The following is a 22,808-nucleotide window of genomic DNA, read 5'->3' as shown; positions in this document are numbered from 1 at the left end:
AGAGCACTAGTCTGAAAGTAGAGACATACGCAGAGCTGCAGATCCAACTTTTTCAAAAATTCACCCCACTTAACTCCTAATATCTGTCCATCCATTGGAGACAACCTTTTCCACCTGAAAGAGGAGCAGTTTTGGCCTGCTTCAATATGAAGCAAAATATCTTAGGTTAACATTTTCTTTACTTTGGCTGTGGTACTTTTCTTCAGCTTCCATTTGAGAGAAAAAGCTAAGTGTTGAGGACTGGACCTTCCACAAGAGGTAACTGGACTTTTGCAAGAAACAAGCACTGCATTTTAAAATCAAGTTCTGTGAATAACATGTTTTAATTCTAGCATGAAAAAAGAATGCTTAAACTCTCTCTAGCCTCAACATTTAATATTAAATACATCTTCTTTACACTCCATATGAGATTAGTTTCTTTAAACATGGGCTAATTATTTTTTTATTAATTATTTGTGTTAAAGAGCAAGGTCAGCTCCAGAATTCTTAGAAAAGGGCACCACAAAAAGCCACCTAAAGAATGACACCAAGAGAAGGGCACAATAGACATCAGATTTGAGAGAGGAAGGCAGGCATGCTTAATTTGCTTCAGTCTCTTCCACTGGTAGTATTTTGGTGAGCGGAAATAACAGTTACAGTGTATTTGTTATTTCACTACCATTTATAAGATGTTTTGGCTATATGAACTACACAAATATATGAATATGTATTTTCATAAACAATACATATGACAGTCTTAAGTTTAATTTATTTCATGAACAGAAATGTTTGTCCTTTTACTCTAATCCAAATTATCCTAAAGACAACTATATTAATAATTTCATTTTGGTTACTCTCCTGGTAAATCACGGAATTACAGAATGGGTAAGGCTGTAAGGGGCCACAGTAAGAGACCACAATATTTATGTTATTTATGGTAATTTATGTTACTTATGGTAACATAAATATTGTCATCATTTCTATTCCTTCTAGAAAGGATAAAATATCTGGCCACTGAAGAACAAAGATGTTTCCAATTTCTCTCATCATTTGAAGCAATCAATGTAAAAGAGAAAAAATTGGAGAACTAAAACTAATCCTGTGAAGAGTCTGCCTTAGTGGCACTCATTTTAGAACTGTCTGCCTTTGCACTTGCATTTATAAATGCTAATTATCAAGGTCATCACAGATTTGTGTGATATTTTAAGTTTTCTCTCTGCTTTTCTATTAACCTGAGAAATAGAAGTGTTCTTTCTAAAATTATTATTCTAAAATTCTAGAATATCTTAGAACTATACTAGAGAACTGCCTAGACACTCTCTTCAACAATTGCCCCTTTCTTAAATTTTCAGAGGTTAAAAGAATCAACTGCTGCAGCTACTTCACTGGGAGATGAAGATGCTGCTCCCCATAAGGCATATCTCCCTCCATTGCAACATTTCCTTTCGTAAGTATTAGTATCTTCTTTGGAAAACACCCATACTTGTTCTCCTATTCACTAAGGTATTTGCAAAAAGAAAAAAAATTACAGGAATTCTCCTGCAAAAAATATGCCCAACCTAGACTTGGGCATTCTTCATGTCCACATTTTACCAGATAATTCTGGCTTATGGTCTACAGAATCAGTGACAGGTGGATCATCTAACTAAAGCAAATATGCTAAGCCAGCAAAATTACTTTTGCTGCCACTGCAGTGGGCTACCATTAGGAAAATAGAGAAACTAATGAAAACTTTTGCACACATGCCAAGATGGTCACTAGCACAACAGTAATAGGCTTACAAGAGGTGATAAGACAGACAAATGGTAATATTATGGCATTCACTTCTGTGCTGTCCTCCCTCATGTCTTTAACATATCTCTCCAAACAGGTTATCAGCAGGAGTGATGAGGAAATCTCATTTTGGAGAAAGATACAGAATAAAGTGGAGCTCCCATGTGCATGTGAGGTGATTAAATGCATACACTGTCATACAGTGAGTGGAAGGTGAGTAAAACATCCCTCCAAAAATAAACACAGAAAATATGGTGCCCAACCAACTTTCACTTCCCAAAATAACAAATAAGCAAATGAAATTCTACATCTGCAGGACAAAGGTGCCAGGCAAAAAAAAAAAAAAAAGGTAGTCAGGTGCTTTAGATATCAACTGTCTCTGAAGCACAGGATACAAATATCAGCTTTCAAATTCAGTTGAAGGTGGGTATGAAATCATACCAGAATTTGAAGAATGCTCTACACTTGTGTGATAAAGGAAAACAAGTGACATAGCTGTTCAAACTGAAACCAGGGAGAAGTGGATTTAGAATTTTCTTGGATTAAAAGAAACAGGCAATGCAGTTTAATGGGCATTACTGAAGGCAAGAATAGTCTGATAGAAAGGATGGTTACTTACAGAAGACAATAGACTTTTAACATTAGAAAGAATTCAAAATATTACTAGAAATATTACTAGCAGCACTGACCAGAATAGTATAAAAATTAGAAGCTGAAATTTAACAAAACACATCTTGGAATTGTACCTGCTTTGACAACTATCACGTGGAAATACACAGGTTAACATGCAGGGGAAAAAGGCAACAATTGCACGATTTCGCAGACAATCAGCAAAAACCCACAGAGCACATATAGTAGGGACAAAGAAATAAATGATACTAGTACCACTATCATAGAAGAATTATTCAAAGAAGTAGTAAACATCTTCAGAAAAGAAGTTTTCTTTGGCACTATCTTCAACCAGACAACTTTGATGATTTAAAAGATACAAAGATTTTTATTTGGGTAATAATATTTTGAAAAGGAATGGAGTGAAAAGCAAGAGAGCATAGCCAGAAAATTCTGAGCAAGAACCACTGTTTTCAAAGGCTAATGCTAAGCAAAAACATATGTTCTAGAGAGCAGGAACAACAAATTTAGGCAAGAAGTTAACTGGAGAAGCTGATTTCATGGTGAGGCTATCACTGACCGGCTCTACCAGACACACAACAGGTATAATGATGCTATGGAATGAGCTCTGGAATGAGGAACACACGTAAAGAACTGGTGATCTGCACCCAAACAAACAGTTTCTAACGAAAATCTTTGACAACACAATCAGGTCATTGCTAGTTTTTGCATCAGAAACTCTTTATATTTTGTATGAGGTAGTGACGGATAACGTCACTGGTACAATCACCCTACAATGGTATTATCTAAACATAGAAGAAATAAAGCTAAAAATTACCGACTGAATAAGTCTTTACAGCTTTTTGGTATTGAAAGGAACCCAGAACTGACTCAAATGGGTCTCAAGCTATCTGTCTTTTGCTAAAAATGCTCAGCTAACTTTCCTTCTTTCCCAGGTATATTTTTTTTTTTCTCTTCCAGCAGTGGAAGATCTGCAAGCTGAAGTCAAAGCTCAAAAAGCTTCAGCAGTTGTAGACACTCTCTAGAACACTAGACAAAATTTAATTGCTAAAGCTTTTGTTCAGAATGAAACAAACTTAGTGAAGTACCTACTCCCCATACCACCAAGGAGTGAATGTTCAGCGCAACATGGGTATTTCAGGATGTACATTTACTTATATATGAAAACTACTCAGGGGCTGAAAAAATATCTCAGATAAGGGCCAGAAATACCCTGAAACTGGCCTAAAATGAAAGGCCAGAATTGGAATCTTCGGAGTTATCCCGTATGCCAAAAACTACAATGAATAAGACAACACAGGCAGTGTAAAGTATTGACACTGCAGCTCTAAGTAGGATAGATTTGTTTACGTTGCTTGGAAAAAAAAATACACTTCTTTTAGATTAATATTCTCATTCTGCTGAGGTAGCAGCTCCTAATAAAATGACATGTAAGCTTGCGATGGTGTATATGCAGTATTTTTACTAGATACAGGACTGCTGACAGTAGTATCTGAGAAAGGAAAACTTATTAAGCAAAAGTATAAGTTGTTCTAAGTAATGGAGAGGTTTAAAAGTTTTATTCTCAAGACTAATTGAGTTAATGACAATAATAATGCAAATATTGAAAAGGGCACCTAGTCAGATTCCAGTCCATGTTACAACACAGCACTGCCACTACTTTCTTTAATCAATGAAGGCAACTGGTGGCAATTTTTAAAGCGCTACCAGAAAACAAATATAGAACAAAATTAATAGATAATATTAGTTAACAATATTATTGATATTATAGTTTATTTAATGGGAAGTTAATATTACAATTCATTTAATGGGAGGTTCCTTCCCATTGCCAATGCATATAATTGCTGTCTGTGTCTTCATAGTGGGAAATATTAGTTGCAAGCCTTAAAGCATGCAAGTGAAAATCCTGGAACTGCTGGGTACTGTAACATGGGAGGAATAGGGCATCCTATTTCAGTTTCAGAAAGGAAAAAGATAAAGGGCACCAAATTTACCTTTTTGCCTAAAGAGACCTAAGGTAAATAACAATAATGCAGTATTCAGACAACTGAACATCAAAACACAATGTAGCAAAAGAAAATGGGATTTCTGGCTTGGCTTAATGCTGGATTCAATTTCTTAAGTCTAAGTAACAGCACAAAACATCTCAACCTCTAACTGGATTAAGTAATAGAATTAATTATTAGGCTGGTTGTGTATAACTTAAAATTGTGTTGAATGCTGACATGCTTATTTTAGCAGAACTGTTATAGAACCTTGTAAAGAAATGGCATAGTGGACTGAGTGTCCAAGTTTATAAACCTAAGAGCCAGCACTATAAAAGCTCTTCTACTTCAAGAAGGAACTGTCAGATAAGGTGCAATTTTTGAAAGCAACTGATCAGTGATAAACTCATTTTCCAGACTGCAGTGCACTCTTTATCCATTGTCAAGGATGTGGCATTGGACTCTGTCTTCTGTCAGAGGAAGAACACTCCTAAAATTATAATTTACACTCATTCAGAAATGAAATGCAGGGTTTATTACTCAAGAGCCTGGCAGCTGAAGAGCAATATGCGAGATTTACCCCGTGAACAGTATGTACTGTAGGCAGAATTGTTAGAATGAAGGAAGACTAAAGATAAAGCCAAGACTCCTGGTGAGATCTATCAGATGCTTATTAGCGCAAGAGATTTCAAAAGCTACATGACAGAAGGGATAAAACAGCTGAAAATAATCTCAGATAGTGTACAGTCAAGGAGGAGACACAGAAATACCAGTGATATGTGTGAATATAAGCTAAACATTTGTAAAAGCAGTTCAGCAGAACAACTGATGTAAAAAGAAGACAAAAGTACTGACCTACTTCACAGCTCTTCGTGTTCCGACTACCTCATACAAGCTTTAAGGCTAACAGTTCATCTTCATCCTCATTCATTCAAAATCATCATCCAACTTTCCCTTTCTCTTCATCTGCCAAGAAACCTGCAAGGCGATTATTAATGTAATGCAATGTGGAAAAGCAGTTGAATGAAACAGTATCGCTGCATTCCAAGTATGGTGGAAATTTCTTCCAAGAATCTCTATCAAGTCACCTTTGATATTTATAGTAGGTTTGCAACTCCATCCCCCAGTTAGCAAACTTATGTGCATATCTACTGAAGAAGAAAGAAAGAGCTCTTGCCTCAGGATAAATGAAAAGCGATTTCAGTTATGGTTGTTCTTGACAGTGCCTGGTGTGATAGGAACTTGCTGAAGACCAAGTTCCCGGCAAGGTACAGGGGGAGAGCGACCTTTGAGCATAACTGTAGTTTTGTTAGGATGTTAATTAAAATCCATATTGATCCACAGAGGAAAGTATACAATAGAAAATTGGGATATACTATGTCTGGTACTGGAAAGTCATTCATAAGAGTACTTAGGCTCCACACGAAACACAGTGGTATCACTGACACAATAAAGGGCCCTAAAATGAAATACGTTTCATGGCCATGACAGTATTCTGCTTACTTGAAAGACAAGGTGGGGAACTATTATTCGATTCTAACTCAACATCATAAAGCAGAGAGTAGATAAAAAATGGGACACACACCACTTGTTTATAAATACTTTAAGGGAGAAGTGACTTTAGCAAAATCCTCAAAGGGAGTATCCAATAAAAGCAATATGACAACAACTTTGTCTAAAACCTACTGCACAAAATTGTCAGAATCAGATATATTTGGCCTATGTCGGTTTGTCTTTATTTTGTTTTTTAACATAATCTATCACTGCAAATATTGGTGTATTTCAATTATACACTATTTAAATCTCTGCTGGAGGTTAAACAGCAAGTACCTCCTTAAAAACAAACACAATCCCTCCCAATATTTAAATGACAAGATACCATATTTCTGTGTCACAGGGATACAAGCTTTCACATTAATGTAAATATTTTTCTCAGTTTAACTACCTAATTTTCAAGTATCCACAAGTTAACTATACATATAATGCACAGAATTTGTATGATTTGCCCTTCTTTGAATAGCTGGAAAAGACAGAAGGTTTCAGAGTAATTTTCTTAGAGAATGCTCTTATATAACCATGACTATATACAGTAAAGAACCAAAACATATGGTAGAAACTGCAAGGTCCAAATTGTTAATCCAACAAATGGATGACCAGAAAACGCAGCATGTATTTACAGTGTTGATTAGGGCAAGAGAATTGAGAACATCCTAAAACACATGGAGCCCAACAATGCAATATACCCAACCAATATTTATTGCTGCCTCTGTAGAAGCAATTTCCATTTTGATGTGCTCTCTCACACATGATGTTCTGAAACAGTTAAGTAACATGAAAAATACAGGTTCAAGATTATATCTGTCACAGATGAAAATACAGCATTTATGCAGCATTACATAATAAAGCCACTGGTTGATGAACCCAAGGTCCTCTCAGGACTGCCACAAATCTACATATTGTCATATGTGATAGATTTTTACATTTGCTTATGCGAATTAAAAAACATCCATTAATAACCAAAACAAAAGAAACACGGTCATTTAGTCCAAAGGGCTGAGGAAATTTAATAATGATATTTGGTTGTAGTAAAGGTCACCAATTAGTTCACAAAATCTGCCTGGAAAGCCACCTATCTTAGCTAATGATTTATAGAGAAATCAAGGAATCTGTTAAAACCATCTGATTCCCACGGGGAAGGCCAGTACTGAGGGCAGATCTGCATTTGTTCTGAACTTAAGATAGCAGAATTGTGAGGAGGCAAAAAATGGTGACAATTCTTTGCGCACTTATTTTAGAAACTAGGAATAAATTAACTCCATCATACAGTTTACCCAACTGGTATATCTAGCTAGTAATTTCTAAATTTCTACTATGCCAATATAAGTGAGCTTATTAACACTAGGTTTTGCCAAATAAAATGCAAATTTTGTGGAGATAATCAATGCTAAGCACAGAGATTCATAAATTTATGAAACTCAACAAATTTAGCAAAGAAATCGTGACATGCTATCTGCAGCAACAGATGACTGGACTGACGATCTTAGAGGTCTCTTCTACTCTTGTTTTCCCAAACCACTACATACAAATTAGATACCAATTTTCACTAGTAGCTTAATCAAGTTTTTTGACACAAACATGTAGAGTTGAAACATGAATCCATCCTCTCAGTACATAATCCAGACTATTAGATGATTATTTCTGCTCAAGTCCTGCACACCACCATAGCTATCCCTCTCTCTAATGCTTTAATCTAATGGCACAATTAGTCCAACTAAGGATTAGACATAATGTTCAGAGTTTTACAAGAGTTCTCCTACCCCTAAGTATCATAAAATGAAAAAAAAATACATCACCCTAACAGTCTTAGTATTATGCATTATCTACCATATATAAAAATTAGCATGCAGAGATATTGCTACAAAAAGCTGTATCTAGCCCAACATTTTGATACATCTAAATAAATTTGTAGACATGTAACATAAAAAAGCATAAATGTACATATAGGTATTTACAGCTGTTTATATTGCCTCGTGATTTTCGAATAGTACATTTGACAAATGTAAAATACAAAAAAAAAGGAGGCAAAGACTCCATAATTTACCACTAGCATGCACTTTTTTAGAGTGCTTTATTAGGTCCTGATTTAACCTACCTGACATCCCCATAGAGCTGGAAAGGATACACTAATTTTTAAAGCACAAAAATTGAAGTAAACAAAAAAAAAATACAAAAAGCCACAAAATCCCAGGTCTTTCACTTTTCAATAGTGAACTCTAATCCACTGAAAACCTACGAGTTTTATTTTGGCATATTATCTTCAGTTTTTGACCACTTTTTTCATGGAAATCTCTCCATCCCTCCATCCCATGCGGAAAACAGTATATTTAATCTAAGGAAACCACCTGTGCTTTTTAATAGCCTTGCCTGACAAAGCATAGGTCTTGTAATAGATGAGATACATAAATGGAAAACCATTCAACATTTGAGAAAGGTGACTAAATCCACTAGCCTAGTGTCAATTTTTACTTCCTAGGTTTGTTTTTTGAGGATTTTTTTTTAAAGGCCATTCATGAAATATTAGAGATGCCTGTCTTGTATTAATGTTGTGTCCTCTGACATCCACTCAGTGAAAGATAAAAAGATGGCATTAAGTTTTAGCAGTGAAGTGAAATGTTGCATGGTGCAAGGTGACCCAGTCTCATTTAACAGATTACCAAAATATAATCAAATAAAACCTATGATCTTTACACTGGCAAAAACAGTGCAGCAAGAGGACAAATGTGATTTTAAAAACTTAAAAGACCAATTGAAATGAATCATGTATATTTTTACAATGTAAGTGAGTCCTCTGCAGCTATCCAGTCCTTGTAAGAGCATCTATATTGAGGGCAAATTTTAGTAGAGGCTGGTTCAGCTTTCCCTACAATTTTTTCCTGCCACTATATCTAACTCAAAGCAAATATCCCAAACTCAATTAAGCTGTTTGATTACACTAAAAATAGTCCTCGCTCTTCATCTTAGTCTCAGTATCTGCTGATGGATAACTCATAGCTCACAGAGAATGCATTGTCTAACTGCATTCATCCATAGCTGGGGGAAAAAATAGGAAAAGTAAACTCATACCAGTCCGATGATGTGTGTGCAATCCAGTTATACTACAATATACTGCCTTGGGTTAAGATTATCAGTAGAAAATTTGAAGAAGCCTAGATTTTGTGAAACAGATCTAGACTTAATTGATAGAATTCTTCTCACACAGCTTGTTTTTGATTGTAACCACGATTTCCATACATCTTTCTCTAATATGTTTTCTGATAGCTACTGACAAACTTGAGATATTTTCATGATGGACTTTGGCTGTAATCCACCATGGCAATTCCTCCGTTTCTAAACCCTCACATTTAGTCCTTCAAATCCATTCAGTGAGAGCTGCCTCACCTGCCACTCTGATTGCAATGCCTCCCAGACCCTCATCAGCTCACCTCATCTATCCACTGTCACACAAACTTGGGCTCGATTTGTTGAAATGGAGGAAACTTCTCCTAGGGTCGAATGATGTAATTTGGGGCTGAAACTAAGTGAAGCTTGCTGGTTTGGATAGAGTGATAGGTGAAATTCTGTCAAACAAACCCTGAAAAATAAACCAAAACAAAATGAATTTATGCCTGTATTTTGCAGGGAACAACTCCTGGCAAAATTATTTTGAAGACTTTTAAATTAATCACAGGGGACCTGAAAAACCATAAGCAAGATTAAATGAAAAATTTTTAACTTTTTAAAATTTTAAATTAACTTAAAAATTATTTTAAATATTATTTTGCAAAGAAGATAAGGCAGAAGATAAGAAGTCAGTGAGGGGAGAGGTGACCAAAACTGCAGAGTTAAAACACCCACAAACACACAAATTACTTGCAAAATGTACTATTAATACACTGGGAGATCTCTGCCCAGATTCATGCCACTAAACACAAGGCTTAAGAGCCTGCAAAAAATATCCAAACATGTGAAAGTAAAAAAAAAATCCTCTAATAAAACAGCAATAAAAATCCCTTACCAATTATTCTACTGTGTTCTCAAAATAGGAGCAGTGTCTCTTATGCCCTAATTTTATCATTTCCTTTGCCCCATGCTAAAACGCCAGTGTAATTATCCTTTATAAAGGTTGACTGAGGTCCCTGTGCAAATCTGCTCAGGGTGATAATTTAGCTGGCTTTTTTATTTGTGGAATTTAGGCAAGAATGTTTCAAGCTCTTTGTCAAAATAACTGCTTGATCTGCTTTAGTATTTTTTTAATTGTTAAAAAAATAGCATTTTCCAATAAACTGAGGGAGAGTAAGGTTAAATACTCCAATTACCAACTTGTAAGAAGAGTGAAACATAAAAGTTGTGGAAAGTGATTCCTAATTTTGATGTACTTGGAGTCAACTCTCAATATTTAATGATACCTGGAAATGTAAGTCACAGTAGCATGATATTAAGGAATATTCTTCAACATTTCCACAATGCATTTAAATGCTGCTGAAAACGTTTTGTTTCTCATTAGTAATTCATAAATTCATTATTTCACATTCTATGACTGTCAAAGTGCCGGACTTCACTTGACACCAAAACTTCCATTTTAAGAAGAAAGATTTCAAGTAAATTGACTAAAAGGAATATTTGCAGTGATGAAAACTTATCTGTTTTTTTCCTAATTATATGACCTAGCCTAACAAGTAAAAAAAAAAAAAAATCAACCTAAAAAACCCAAAAAGACAACCCCAAAACAAAACAGCAAAAAAAACCCCTTCAACGAACCAAAAAAATCCTCCCGAAGTGTTCTACTACTCTACACCAGAGATGTTGAAAGGGAATTATTAACAAGGCTACACTCCATCTAGGGGGGAAATCTCGCTTTCAAAAAGTTGAAGCTTCTCTATCTACTTATTTAAACCATACTGAAACATGGTTTTCCTGAATGACGCTTTTATTGTATAAGCAACGCAAAGGTTGCTGCTATAGAGCCATCCTGCAAACGACGAAAAGCAACTTAAATGATACAAAACCATCTTAAACTCGTGATAGTTTCTTCCAGTCATACATTTGTTCTAGTTCTCACTCCAAAAACTATTGACCTAGCAGAGATACAACTCTTACAAAGATAACACAACTGCACTTGGCGCCTCTCTGTCTCTCAACATCAACCACAACCACCACCGTCAGTCAGGAAAAGGCCCAATGCAGGTGAGAGAGCAAGGATAGTGCAGAGGTGACCCTCAAGAGATGCAGACAACCACAGTGCCCCACAAACACTCTCCTGTGCCCCAGAATCATAACACCAGGGTCTGGCTCCCTGTCAAGCACCCCATGGGCAGGACCATGGGATCTTTCAGAAAAATACAGCCAGAGCAAAACCTTTGCCTACATTCCTCAGCCCTTCCTAACTGACAAAATATTGCCAGGATACAGCAGCTCTCTCTCTTTCTACCACACCAGTTGTAGTTTTGAGCCTGTCAAAAATAACTCCAACCAAATGAAGAAACCACCACACTTTTTTTTCCCCCTAAAGTTTAACATTCCCTTATCTCTGTCTTAAATACAGTATTTCCGTCTGGCAGAACATTTTTGAAGGTACCATAAGTAAGATTCTTTCCACTGACTGATTTTTCTGTCTTGGAAGGTTCTACTTTAATAATTTTTCCTTTTAAAAACTTTCTAATTCAGTACCCATAGCAGTATACGTATTCCTATGAAAAAGTCTACATAAATTTACTGGAAATTACAATTTTAAGACATTTCTAATCTATGAAATTTGACAGAGGAAAAATATTACTTCTCTAGAAGTTGACAGTGATTAAAAAAACTACAGAAGCATTATCACTGCCTATTAAATGTGATAGTTTGAACCATTTCTATGGAATCCTTTCTTACTTTATTCCTATTAGATCCATTAGCATATTTCCAGCTAATAGCTAACAATTGTCCACTGAATTAAAAAAAGGCTCTCCCTAAACCTGCTTAAATTGCTAGATATTATGGCAATCAGTTGATTTGAAAGTTTCCTATTTCTCGTCCAATGGCTTTGCACACTGCAAACTGTTCCAACTGTTTGGAACTAAGCACCCAGCTGAGTGCTGCAGCCCATCCTGCAGTGCCCGTGGTGGTGTGGCTGCACCCTGCTCCTGCCCCAAGCTCCACACGTGGGGCATTTCACACTCTGCCATCCACTACTGACCTCTGCCAGGAGACAGACAGGCAGCTCTTCAGTCTAAGCTTGCACAGCTCTTGTTACAGTCATGTTTGCAAATGTACATCTTTATTTCAGGCACATCTTCCTACATCACTGAGCTCCTCCAGATCCATGCTCTATGCATCCACTGTTTAGGTATATGAAATGGCCAATGAGCCTCAACTGCCCAATGCTTTAGTGAGCAGCCTACTAGGGCTGCTTTGGGGCAGCTGCAGTGCTATGCAAGAACTCAGATAACTTATTTAGACCCAGTTTATCGCCCTCCAGGACATTAAATTACTTTGGGCATTTTTTATTATTTTCTATACTTTTAATGTAAGGCAAATATTTTTCCACACGAATAACTGGTTTGCAGTATTGTGTGATCACTTACTAATTTGTAAACCATTATTTAACATCAGCCATTTTGTCATAAGTTCATGCAAAGGCTTCCCTTGCTCCACAGTGACAGTCAATGTTCTCCCTTAATGAGAAGGACACAGGCTTGGTATAGTTCTATGTTATTTTTTTCCTCTAATTTTCATTTCTGTGAATACTGTCACAACACGTAAGTTACGCTTAATGTTCTTCTAAGTGTTGGTAAATGCTAAATATAAAGTTTACATGGCAAGCCTGTAATTCTTAATGCATCAAATTTTCTACTTTAGTGGTTGTTCATCTGGTATGATTTCTTAATGGACTCTTTTTAAAAGAACTAGATTGTAATTAATTGCACTCCATGATTAGGTACATGAAAAGGATTGGTTTGAACTTTTACCCTTGACATACACCAAGGTGAAAGAAAAGATACAGATTATGGCTTAATAGTTTTACTTAGATAAATGGTGACATTTCTTAATAGAACCAAACAATTCTGTGTTTTGTTCAGCCAACTCTTTCTTCTTCTTTTATTTAACTGTGTCAAGCAGGTATCAGAATTGAGATGGACTCATGTCACTCAATGGAAATATGTCAGCATTCAGCACCTTACTTTGCATGGACTAGTTTTGCACATTGAAAAATTCAACAGGCTGCAATTGCTAAAGAGTTTTCAAATATTTATTTAGATTGGGTATCAACCTTTATCATAATTGCCTTTTTTTTTCCTCCCAGTTACTAACCTTCACATTCTCAGAACACACTGGAATGTCAGGGAGTTGGTTTGTCCATGGGAATTTCGCAGAACATAAAAAACCAAACCCCACACTGCTGCTGTTCATTTAGTTCTGTTTGTATGCGGCTGGGAGAGTCTCTACAGAGCATTTTCACACAAGTTCTTACCAAAGTGCTCACTATGAACAATTTTAAACCAGTGGCTAGTTTTTTTAATCTCTGAGAGTAAAGAACCAGCACAGTTAAAGACAGGTAACTTGAGCTCTAATTTTTCAGATTCTTGTCATGTATTCACAGGAAGGCTGTTTTGAACTTGCCAAACAAAGTCTTGGAACAAGAGACTTGGAAAACAATGGGTTCTTCTTATCATGACACTGATTTTTCCAGTCTAAGTTTTTCAGCTGTGATGATCTGGAGTCCTGTGGACAGATTTCCAACAGATTCTACCAGAGAATATGAACATGTTTCCGAAGCTTATATTCAGTTTAAAAAAGAAAGTTGCTGTTATTGTCATCAATCTTCTACTGTCTGAACAGAAAACAATTTCAAATACACTAATACATCCTTTCTGTTTTGTCCCCATTACCTTACAAAATTTAACCCTTCTACAAATTCACCTTAGACCTTCAGTAATCTCATCTGACTACCACAAGGGTCACTGTCAGCTAAATCACAGGGATACTCAAGCAACTTTCTCCAGCCTCTATTTTAGCACCTGAAAAATAGGGCAATACTTTCGGAAATGTGTGTACAAATGCCTGAATTTGAATGATTGGCATTTTTATATTGCTTTGTGTGTATCAGCTATATTATGAAAATAACACAGTTTTATAGGAAAGCCCAACTACAGCACAGCCTGAGGCATAATTTCTATAGTTTAATCAGTGAATCACTTATTTAGCATTGCATGGTTCCGTTTTCCTTGCTCAGTATGCCAAAATTGTTCATCTCTCTGGAATCACTCAGCTAAACTTATTTCACCATAGTAGGAATATTAAAAAATAACTAGGCTTGCTGTGTCTATTTATCAGAACCTGAAATATAGTGAATATTGAAGTTTCAATTTATTGCTGTGCTACTCCTGTTTCAAGAGTAAAACTGAAAGGCATATGGTTAACATAACAACCTGTAACTGCTTTGAACAGTTATTTTGAACAGCTATCGCAGAGCCCATGAACATACATCAGTGTGTTCATTCCCATCTAGCAGGGACATTTATCCTTAACAGAAACAGATCATGAGCAAACCTTTACTAAAAAAAAAAAAATAGAAAACAGAAAGGAAGTTGGATTTCCCATTTATTGTTAAAATGTGCTCTCCACAACTGACAAATTAAAGGAGAGCTTTACGAGCATCCGGAGAGAAAGGAACAGGAGCTCAGCAGCAACTGTGCCAGCCCCATACGGTACCATTTGCAATATGGTCCTGAGCTGCCCATGCAGTGCTCCATTTGTAGAGCTGGACACAAACCAATTCCTGCAGCTCAGCACAGAGGATGGAATTAAAAGAATCCCAGCTTCCTGCAAAACCTGCAGGTAGCCCCCAGAGCCAGCAGTCTGTGCCCAAAAGAGTACTGGAGCAGGAGGCTGCAAGGGAGCCCATGAGCTGCCCTCAAGGAAATTTTGGTTTGCCTAGAGAGGTGGGGGATTCATCTCCAGCCAGGGTGGAGGAAGAGCACATTGGCTCCTTTCATGGCTGGGTGAGCTGCCGCAGCCGTGGTTTCCAAAGAAGGTCGTAAAAAAAAAAAAAAAAAAGCCAAGAGAACTGTTTCTCCTGACTTCCTCTCTGTTGAATTTAATGTATCCTCACACATGCCCTTACAGAGAAGTGGGGCACCCAATACAGAGACCCGAGTCTCAGCTAAGTACCTTTATGCTGTAAGTATATAAAACATCGTTCAATACAAAATTTGCATTCAAAAACAATAATTAAAAAGCTAAATAAAACATCTGATCCACACTGACTTCAAAATTGAAGTGAATTCACAGCAGAAAAACCTCACAAGACTGTCAGCAATCTTCACTGGAAATATGAGAGCTAAGAATCTTGCCACTGTATATTAAGTAATCATTGTAGTACTTGTATTTGAAACAAGTATTAAAACAGTATTTTTTTGAAAGTGGTGTGCTGAAGCATGAAAAATGAAGCTAGATTCAAGTATTCCAGACCCAAATGTAGCTGTGACATGGAAATCTGCTCACTTAGAAAACTTGTCTCAAAACATATTTCCTTAACTTTGCTGGAAAAGGCTCTTCCACTTAAACACACAGATCCGCCGACTGTTCGAGAGCTAAGCACATGCACGTTATCAGTCGGATCGAGGCTTTAATCCTTCATCTGGTGGGCTCAAAAATAAAGTGGGGATAACCATGCTTACCTACTTTGTAGGTTGTTGTCAAAATTAATGCTTACAGAGCCGTCAGTAGGTGAAAATCATTATAGCTCCCATCCTGCTATTGCTAATGCATGGGCTGCCTGCTGCACACACATTGAGCCTGGCAAAAGCTAATTGAGTCCTCTGAAGGTGCAGCAGTTTGTTCAGGCCCCATCAATAAACTGTTAAGAGTTTAAAAAACAAAACAAAACACCACTATACTAAATGTGAACACAGCACAATTTTCGAATGATCCTGCAGACCAGAGCCTCTGGGGCTAAGCATGGCACAGGAAAAGCTTTTATAACAGAATACAATACTGGGAGGTGTATATATGTGTATATATAGATATAGATACAGATGTATGTACAGGGATATAAAAATACAGCTATTAAGCCAGCTATTTGGTATTACTCTGTGGGCACACAATCCCAAACACACATTCCCAGGGAAACACAAGCCAAAGTGCAGAGAGCACCTGAGCTACAATAAAACAGTGACTGTATGCGAACAGATGAAAATATAGACACAGAACTAACGCACGTTACTACCTTCTATCCTTCCTTGAACTTAACTCTAATCTGGAAGACAAGTCTGGGAAAAAACTCGATTGTTCATTTTGAAGAATGTAAATGAAATTAAGAAAATATCTGAGCCAAACCAGTTCACTCGTCAATATATCCTACAAAACCATTTAACTCATTTCAAATTCAAGTAATTCACTGACGTCACACTGGAGAGCCAACCACGAACACCTCACAAATTATTATTTTGATCCAATTGTTAGACCCAAATTACAGCAAAAACTGCACTTTCTACAGCTGTTAAAGCAGTGACCCTGGCAGAGCATGCTTTTGTGCTGAACTTTTTATATCACCAAGCCTATTAATCAGGTGGCAGTTCAAACAGATGCGTTTTATATAGTTGACCCTGGCCAGTGCCTTAATTACCTGGCATTAAGTGGTAATTAAGACTTTTCACATTCAGGTTTAATCCAAAAAAATTTAGTGTAAAATCCAGTAATTTAATAAAGAGTTGTGTTCTCTACTGTGCTTCAGCCTGGACACTAAGGATGCAGCAATTTACTATTGACAAGCACTAAAGGAGCAGGTCATTTCACAAGTATAGTGTGGACAAAGGTGAACCGGGCAACTGATGAAATCTGTGGCCAAGGCGAAATAGCAATCTCTGAGCCAAATGGTAATAAAGTTACTGAAATGAAGCAGTGTAGCTTCTGAAGTGAACTGTCATAAGGAGGATACAGGCTTCAGGATGGCTTGGCCAAAGTAATTAAAACTTTATCCCCTGAGAGCCAATCAAAGTGACTAGCCCTACCTCTGATTTTACATAAAGCAAAAATAGGTGTGTAAGTCAGCAACAAACAACAGCAGTTGTAGCTAGCACTCCATGAAACAGCAACCACTTCTCTGGAAGTATCTGCAAAATTTGCAATAAGTGAGGCAAAATAAGAATCATGTTTTAATGTTCCTTCCCATATCATTGAATTATATCCCTAGATTTTCTATGACATGCAAAAACCAAGTAGAAATGCAGACAAATATCACTGTCCAAAATTCCCTACTAAATCAAAGACAATTACTTCCCTCAATAGCTATTAAAGGCAGATAGTTTAATCATTGGAGAAGCAATCTAGTGCATAGGAGTCCAGAGATGTAGGCTTAACTCACGGCTCTGCTACTGACCTGCTATATGACCTTGGGCAAGTCTCTTCACATTTCAGCGCCTCTTTGTGTCCCTATTAACCTTTGTGCGTCTCAGCTATTTAGAATGTAACCCCTCTGACGCAGAACAGTCTCTCACTACATGTTTTTACAATACCAGCACAACAAGGTCACCATCTTGGTTGAGACCTCTAAGTGCTACAGTAATCCAAATAAATAAGAACAATATATTCAATTATTCAGAATCCCACTTACATTTATTCAATTTTCCCATAACATCTGGATAGCTGAGACATCACCATAGATTAAAATGTGCATCCTACACCCTTTTAATTTTAATGTCTTACCTGCTGTTTGTGTAATTGAAATTTGTATTGATTTTCATAAAGTGAAGAGCACCTAACTCACTCCCTAAAACACAAACAATGGAATGAGCCATAGGAATCCAAGTTATTCAGAACACATAGGAAATAAATAATTCGTCTGAAAGGAGAAACAAGAAGGCCCGACCAGTATAAAGTTTGACTCAGCAAAGCACTTGAGCATGTCCTTAAGTTTAAGCATGTAGTCCCACTGAAGCTCTTAAGGTAAGCTTAAATAAGGAATTAGAGCTTTTCAGAGTTCAGGGAATATTCTGTAAAAGACGTGAAACAATTATAACACAAACATGAATATAGGTACATTAATACACATACTGTGAACCTGCAATATGAACAGACCCCCAAAGAAGGGAACAAAAGTACGTCTTCCTTTAAAAATAGGTGATTAAACGATGGATGTTTCTTGATGCTAGACATTCTCCCCAACTAGCACACATCCCACCTTCATATGCAACTCAAAAGAGCATTTCAAATAAATGCATTTTCTTTCTCTACTTAAACTGTACTTTGAAAGTGTTTAGATGCAGGAAAAATTTAACACCAATATTACTGTCCATAACATGCTTTCTTCAAAAATATTTCTCAATCATGGTACATTTTTCACAAATTCTTTCTATATTTTTAAGAAATACTCAAACTGAGCTAAATGAGGTAAAATACAGGCTACAAGCAGAACCTAGAAATAAAATTAAGGAAGAAGAAAAACTATGAATCGTACACTAAGGATGTTATCTGATTTATTTACCTAGAAGCTTGAAGCCAACAAACAAAAAAATATCATAAGATTTGGTTACTTAAGCAAACTTGTAAAATGGAATGCACATTAACAGGAATCATTCTTCTTTTCTTGATTCAGATATAGATACGCGAGTATGCTCACCTTCAATTCATGCTGTTTAATTCTGACTCTTTGGAAACAAAAGAAAACACAAAATATGAAAACATTAAACACTCCCTCCCCACTGAAAATTGTTACAAAAGCACCAGTAGCAGAAAAGAATTGTAATTAAAAATGTACTGACCCTCAAAGGATACAATAGACAATCATTTTGGCAGTGCAACTTTTGTAAATTCACTAAAATCCTACTCAAAGAAAGGACTCACGCCTATGCAGGTATTGATATATCAAAAACATGCCATGAATGACAGTACAATAATAACCAACATTAAAAATAGAATTTTTTAAAAATTAAAATAAAAGAAAAACCCATATGTGGCTTAAAAGCCACCTTTTCAAGAAAACTGAGAGCTCTAGGAAAAATAGAAAAAGTCTTCTGTCCTCCCCAGCCTCATAAATCTTTACTGTCCAAACTCAAGCTTGGGATACATAATTTTATTTTTCACAAAAGGTATCTTGTTCATAAGTATGGCATGAAGGTAGGACAAGACAATGGTAAAATTGTTGAGTAGGTTGGAATCTGCACAACTTTTTATCACAATAAAGGGATTATTAACTGAAAAAAATTACATAAACCATTTGTCTTGACTATGTAAAGTTTGTAGCAATCATAAACACTAGTGAAAAACAAGAAAAAAGGCATCAAGAGCTCACACAATAAAAAGAATGTCCTTAAAGATCTTTTCTTCTCCTGGGAATTTAAATGTAGTGAAAATTTGGAAGATGCAGTTCCTTTAGCAAGGAGCTCAGTTACCATAACTGATACACATTACCAGCTTTAGAATTCTAATTGTGTTTAATACAGTTTCATGTTGCATCAAAGTACAAAATCAATACCATTTGTCCAGCAAACAGGAAAAATGGAATCTATAAACTGCTCTTATTGAGTAATTAAACACCTATTATTGTCATGAGTGGTGAAACAATGAATTTGATAAGACAAATTTTTGCGACAAAACACTGCAGTGATTAATACCTCCCTACGTATTAAATAAAAATGACTGCCTTTTGTGCAGTACTGCTGGCAGAAGAACAGGAATGAGAGAAGTAGTTGCCAGTGCCACAATAACAGGCTAACCTTGAACTGAACTCCTTTCCTCAAGAAATTAAATGCTGTAGCAGGACTTTAAATCCCTCCACTTAGAGCTCATTTGTGTTTCACGTAACCTGCAGTTCCTGAAGAGAACTCATTATCTTCAAAAGGAGAATCCTTTTATAATTTCTTTACAAATGTGTATATTGTTTCTGCAAAAAGTATTTCATATCAGAAAAGGGATAAGAGTATTAACAGTGTAAGCGAGGCAAAAAGGCTCGTATCATTAAGACACCATTTCTGCTTCCTGGGAATTCAAACACCAACTACAGTGGTATGGGAAAACGAATGAGAATGAGGTTAAAGAAAATGTACCTTTACAGCAAAATTTTAATCTGTTAGATTGATGCTAAACTGCCTTGGTCTTTCTGCTGCTATATGCTGTATTTCTATGTATAGACCTCCCTCCCCCAATGCCCCTCCTGTAGCTTTGGCTTCCTATTTTTCTTTTCACTTAGAATGATGCACTAGGAACAACTATAGAGTACAAAAGATGAATCTATGGATGTGACACTTGTAAAGGGTAACCCTATTTCACAAGTGAGATGGGACAAAAAAGAAAGAAAAAAGGCCACAGAAGCAATAACTGCTCACTGAATTACCATTAAATTGTAAGATTTACAATCCAATGTACAGTAAGTGCATATCTAATGGAGTTTGTCCTCTAAAAGAATATAAAGTAGATCTTTGCAGCATATGATGTATGCAGGTTATTTTTTTTTTTAAACGGGACACACAGAAAACAGATGTGCACATAAATTCCAGAATTTTTATACATATTAGAACTGAGCCAAAGCCAACATTAAATATGATAAATGCAATATGATTAGTAGGATCTGGCTTTGTATTTTCAAAACATGCTCACATTCTAAAGAGATAAAAGATTACTCTAACACAGCCAGTCAATACTGCTTTCCCAGATATCATTGGTAAAAGCAGATCACATATTATAAATTCAGTTTATTGCTCTGATCTACTGGAATTCAATTAAATGACTTTTTGTAGGGGGCGGCAAAGCTGCTGCTGACCATTTCCAACATCTCCTAAACAAAATATCTGGACAGAAGTTTCAGATCACTATTTATTACAGCCTTAAATTACCAACAATATTTATTTTCATATAATGAATGTAGTATGAATAAGGCTCATTCACAGCACTATTATTCATAACATGTTTGTCACTAATTTCACTGCACTTATTTGTAAGAGCATAACTGTTGAGTGATTTAAGTTCAGAAATAAGCAAGGCATGTTGAACAAATATTTAAATAGAAGCAAACTTTTACATTAAGTACCAGGCTATTGTACTATATTACGAAGGTATCAATTATCACATTTTATAAAATGACTCTGGAAAATTCTAGCCCATAAGAAAATCCAAAACTATCAAAGAGACAAAGGAACTTTTGGGTGGGTAAGCCGTTCAAATAGCAGCAAGGCATGTAATGTTCTGCTCTCTTAATTTGAATTAAGTTATTTTTTTTAGCTAGAAACTTCAAGTTTCCACAAATGGCATTAAAACTTTCATTCTCCTACCTAAAAGGAAGTTTGCCTACCACAGAAATTTTACAGTTATCAGGCTTTTATTTCAGAGGATTAAAAAGCAACGCAGAAGATCAGCAACGATAGCCTTGTTCTCTTCAACCTTAGTGAATCAAGTTCACTGGAGGTGAAGCAGTGGAATTATCAGTACAAGTGGCTGTGTCATCAAAGCTTTCTGAGAGGTAGTGTATGGAAATGCCTAAACAAACAGAAGCGTAAAAGCTGTCTGTATATGAAAGGGCTCTCCCAAGGCTTTTCATTAAAACAATTCCAATTGCAGCTTCACGATGCAGCATTATATTATGTGAGAAATATAAAATCTTGACATTTTTCTAAATGTGAATGGGTTAAAGAACCTCTCCACGCTACAGTGAGCCTGAGAATTTCCAGCAGCTGATGAAGACCAGTTGACCACCTGATACTTTTTCAGCAGGGTGATAAAATTAAAGGATTGCTTTGATTTGCTTGAAGGATTACTTTCTATAGTTAATTGTTTAAAGTGCATAGTCTTACGAAAGGGAAAAATATCAAGAAGGTTAATGTAGAGTGAGCTAATTGCGAGCTGATTACATTGTGCAAAGCAAGAGATATTACCTGTGTTACATTCCATCACAAGGACTAGCCTGTTCTACCCTGCTGCTGCAGCAAACAAGCTGATTTGCTAACAAAGTGGTCAGCTCGGGCACTTGCACAGCATCTCGGTAGGTCCACAGGCGACTGCTTCACATGCAGAGAATCTCAAGCTCCATTTTCCAATCTGATTACACGGCTCCTTATTCCAGCAGCCTTAAAGCTTCATGGCAGTTTACCAACATTTTCATCACTTTTTCTTTTACAAATCAAAAGAACTGATAAGCTCTCAGGTACCCGGGATTTCATAGTCGATGGCTGGCAGGCAGCCAGCTTCCCTCACAGCACAACTGTTCCGTGCCACAATGCAAAAAGCACGCTGAATTTAACAGATAGCACAAAACTATTAGAATTTTGCAGTACGTACAAGCAGGCAGCATGTTTCTGTCTTTGCAGATGTTAACAGTTCTGTTCAGTCACATTTATAACATGCCTAGACCCAAAGAGACGTGTTTAAAAAGGAAAAAAAAAAAGAAACACCAGAACAAATGAAGACATAGCACTGTCACTAAGTCAATTGCACTACTAAGTGTGCACCCAAGTTACTTCATTGCAGTGCTTCCAAATTAGCAGGAATTAGAGACAACGTTAAAAACATTTGATTAAAAATTAGGAAAAAAGGAAAAACAATCTTTACATGAGATGAAGCTGTTTGACATAAACTGAAACATTATTTTAACAGTAAAACAAATGCAAAAAAGACGCTATTGTGTATTTTTGGCATGTGAAATGCTTGCATAAAGCATTAAAATAGCCACAAGGCATACCTGGGTTTACTTATTCTTTGGCTCAAAAATACCACTTGAATGGTGAAAGAACAAAAATGTGATTCATATTGGTAAATGTGAAACATTTTTATAAAATACTTATTCTGACGTATATAATGTAATGTCTAAAAATCCAAGGTACACAGGAAGAATCATAAACATATACACATAAACTTATAAATATATAAAGAAAATAACAGAATGCAGAGTGACAGTCAGAGGAAAAGATTAGCTTACAAATCGTAAGGATTCCA

At 36.2% G+C, this 22,808-nt stretch overlaps 1 protein-coding gene across 5 annotated transcripts in view; it reads right to left on the bottom strand.

Annotated features, from left to right (window-relative positions):
- The window catches only part of FIGN (fidgetin, microtubule severing factor), a 106,354-nt gene that overhangs the window by 60,705 nt on the left and 22,841 nt on the right, over positions 1-22,808 (bottom strand). The window contains exon 1 of one of the 5 annotated variants that reach the window (XM_085066616.1): positions 5,223-5,326. The exons of the other annotated variants lie outside the window; for them this stretch is intronic. The gene's annotated coding sequence lies outside the window, so the exon portion shown is untranslated. Of the gene's footprint in view, positions 1-5,222; positions 5,327-22,808 lie in introns of those variants that run through there. 5 annotated transcript variants of the gene reach the window in all.

The sequence above is a fragment of the Lichenostomus cassidix genome, chromosome 7 (genome assembly GCF_008360975.1).
Source record: "Lichenostomus cassidix isolate B80296 chromosome 7, HeHo_3.0, whole genome shotgun sequence".
Classification (NCBI taxonomy): Eukaryota; Metazoa; Chordata; class Aves; order Passeriformes; family Meliphagidae; genus Lichenostomus; species Lichenostomus cassidix.
This window is presented reverse-complemented; position numbering and strand designations above follow the sequence as displayed.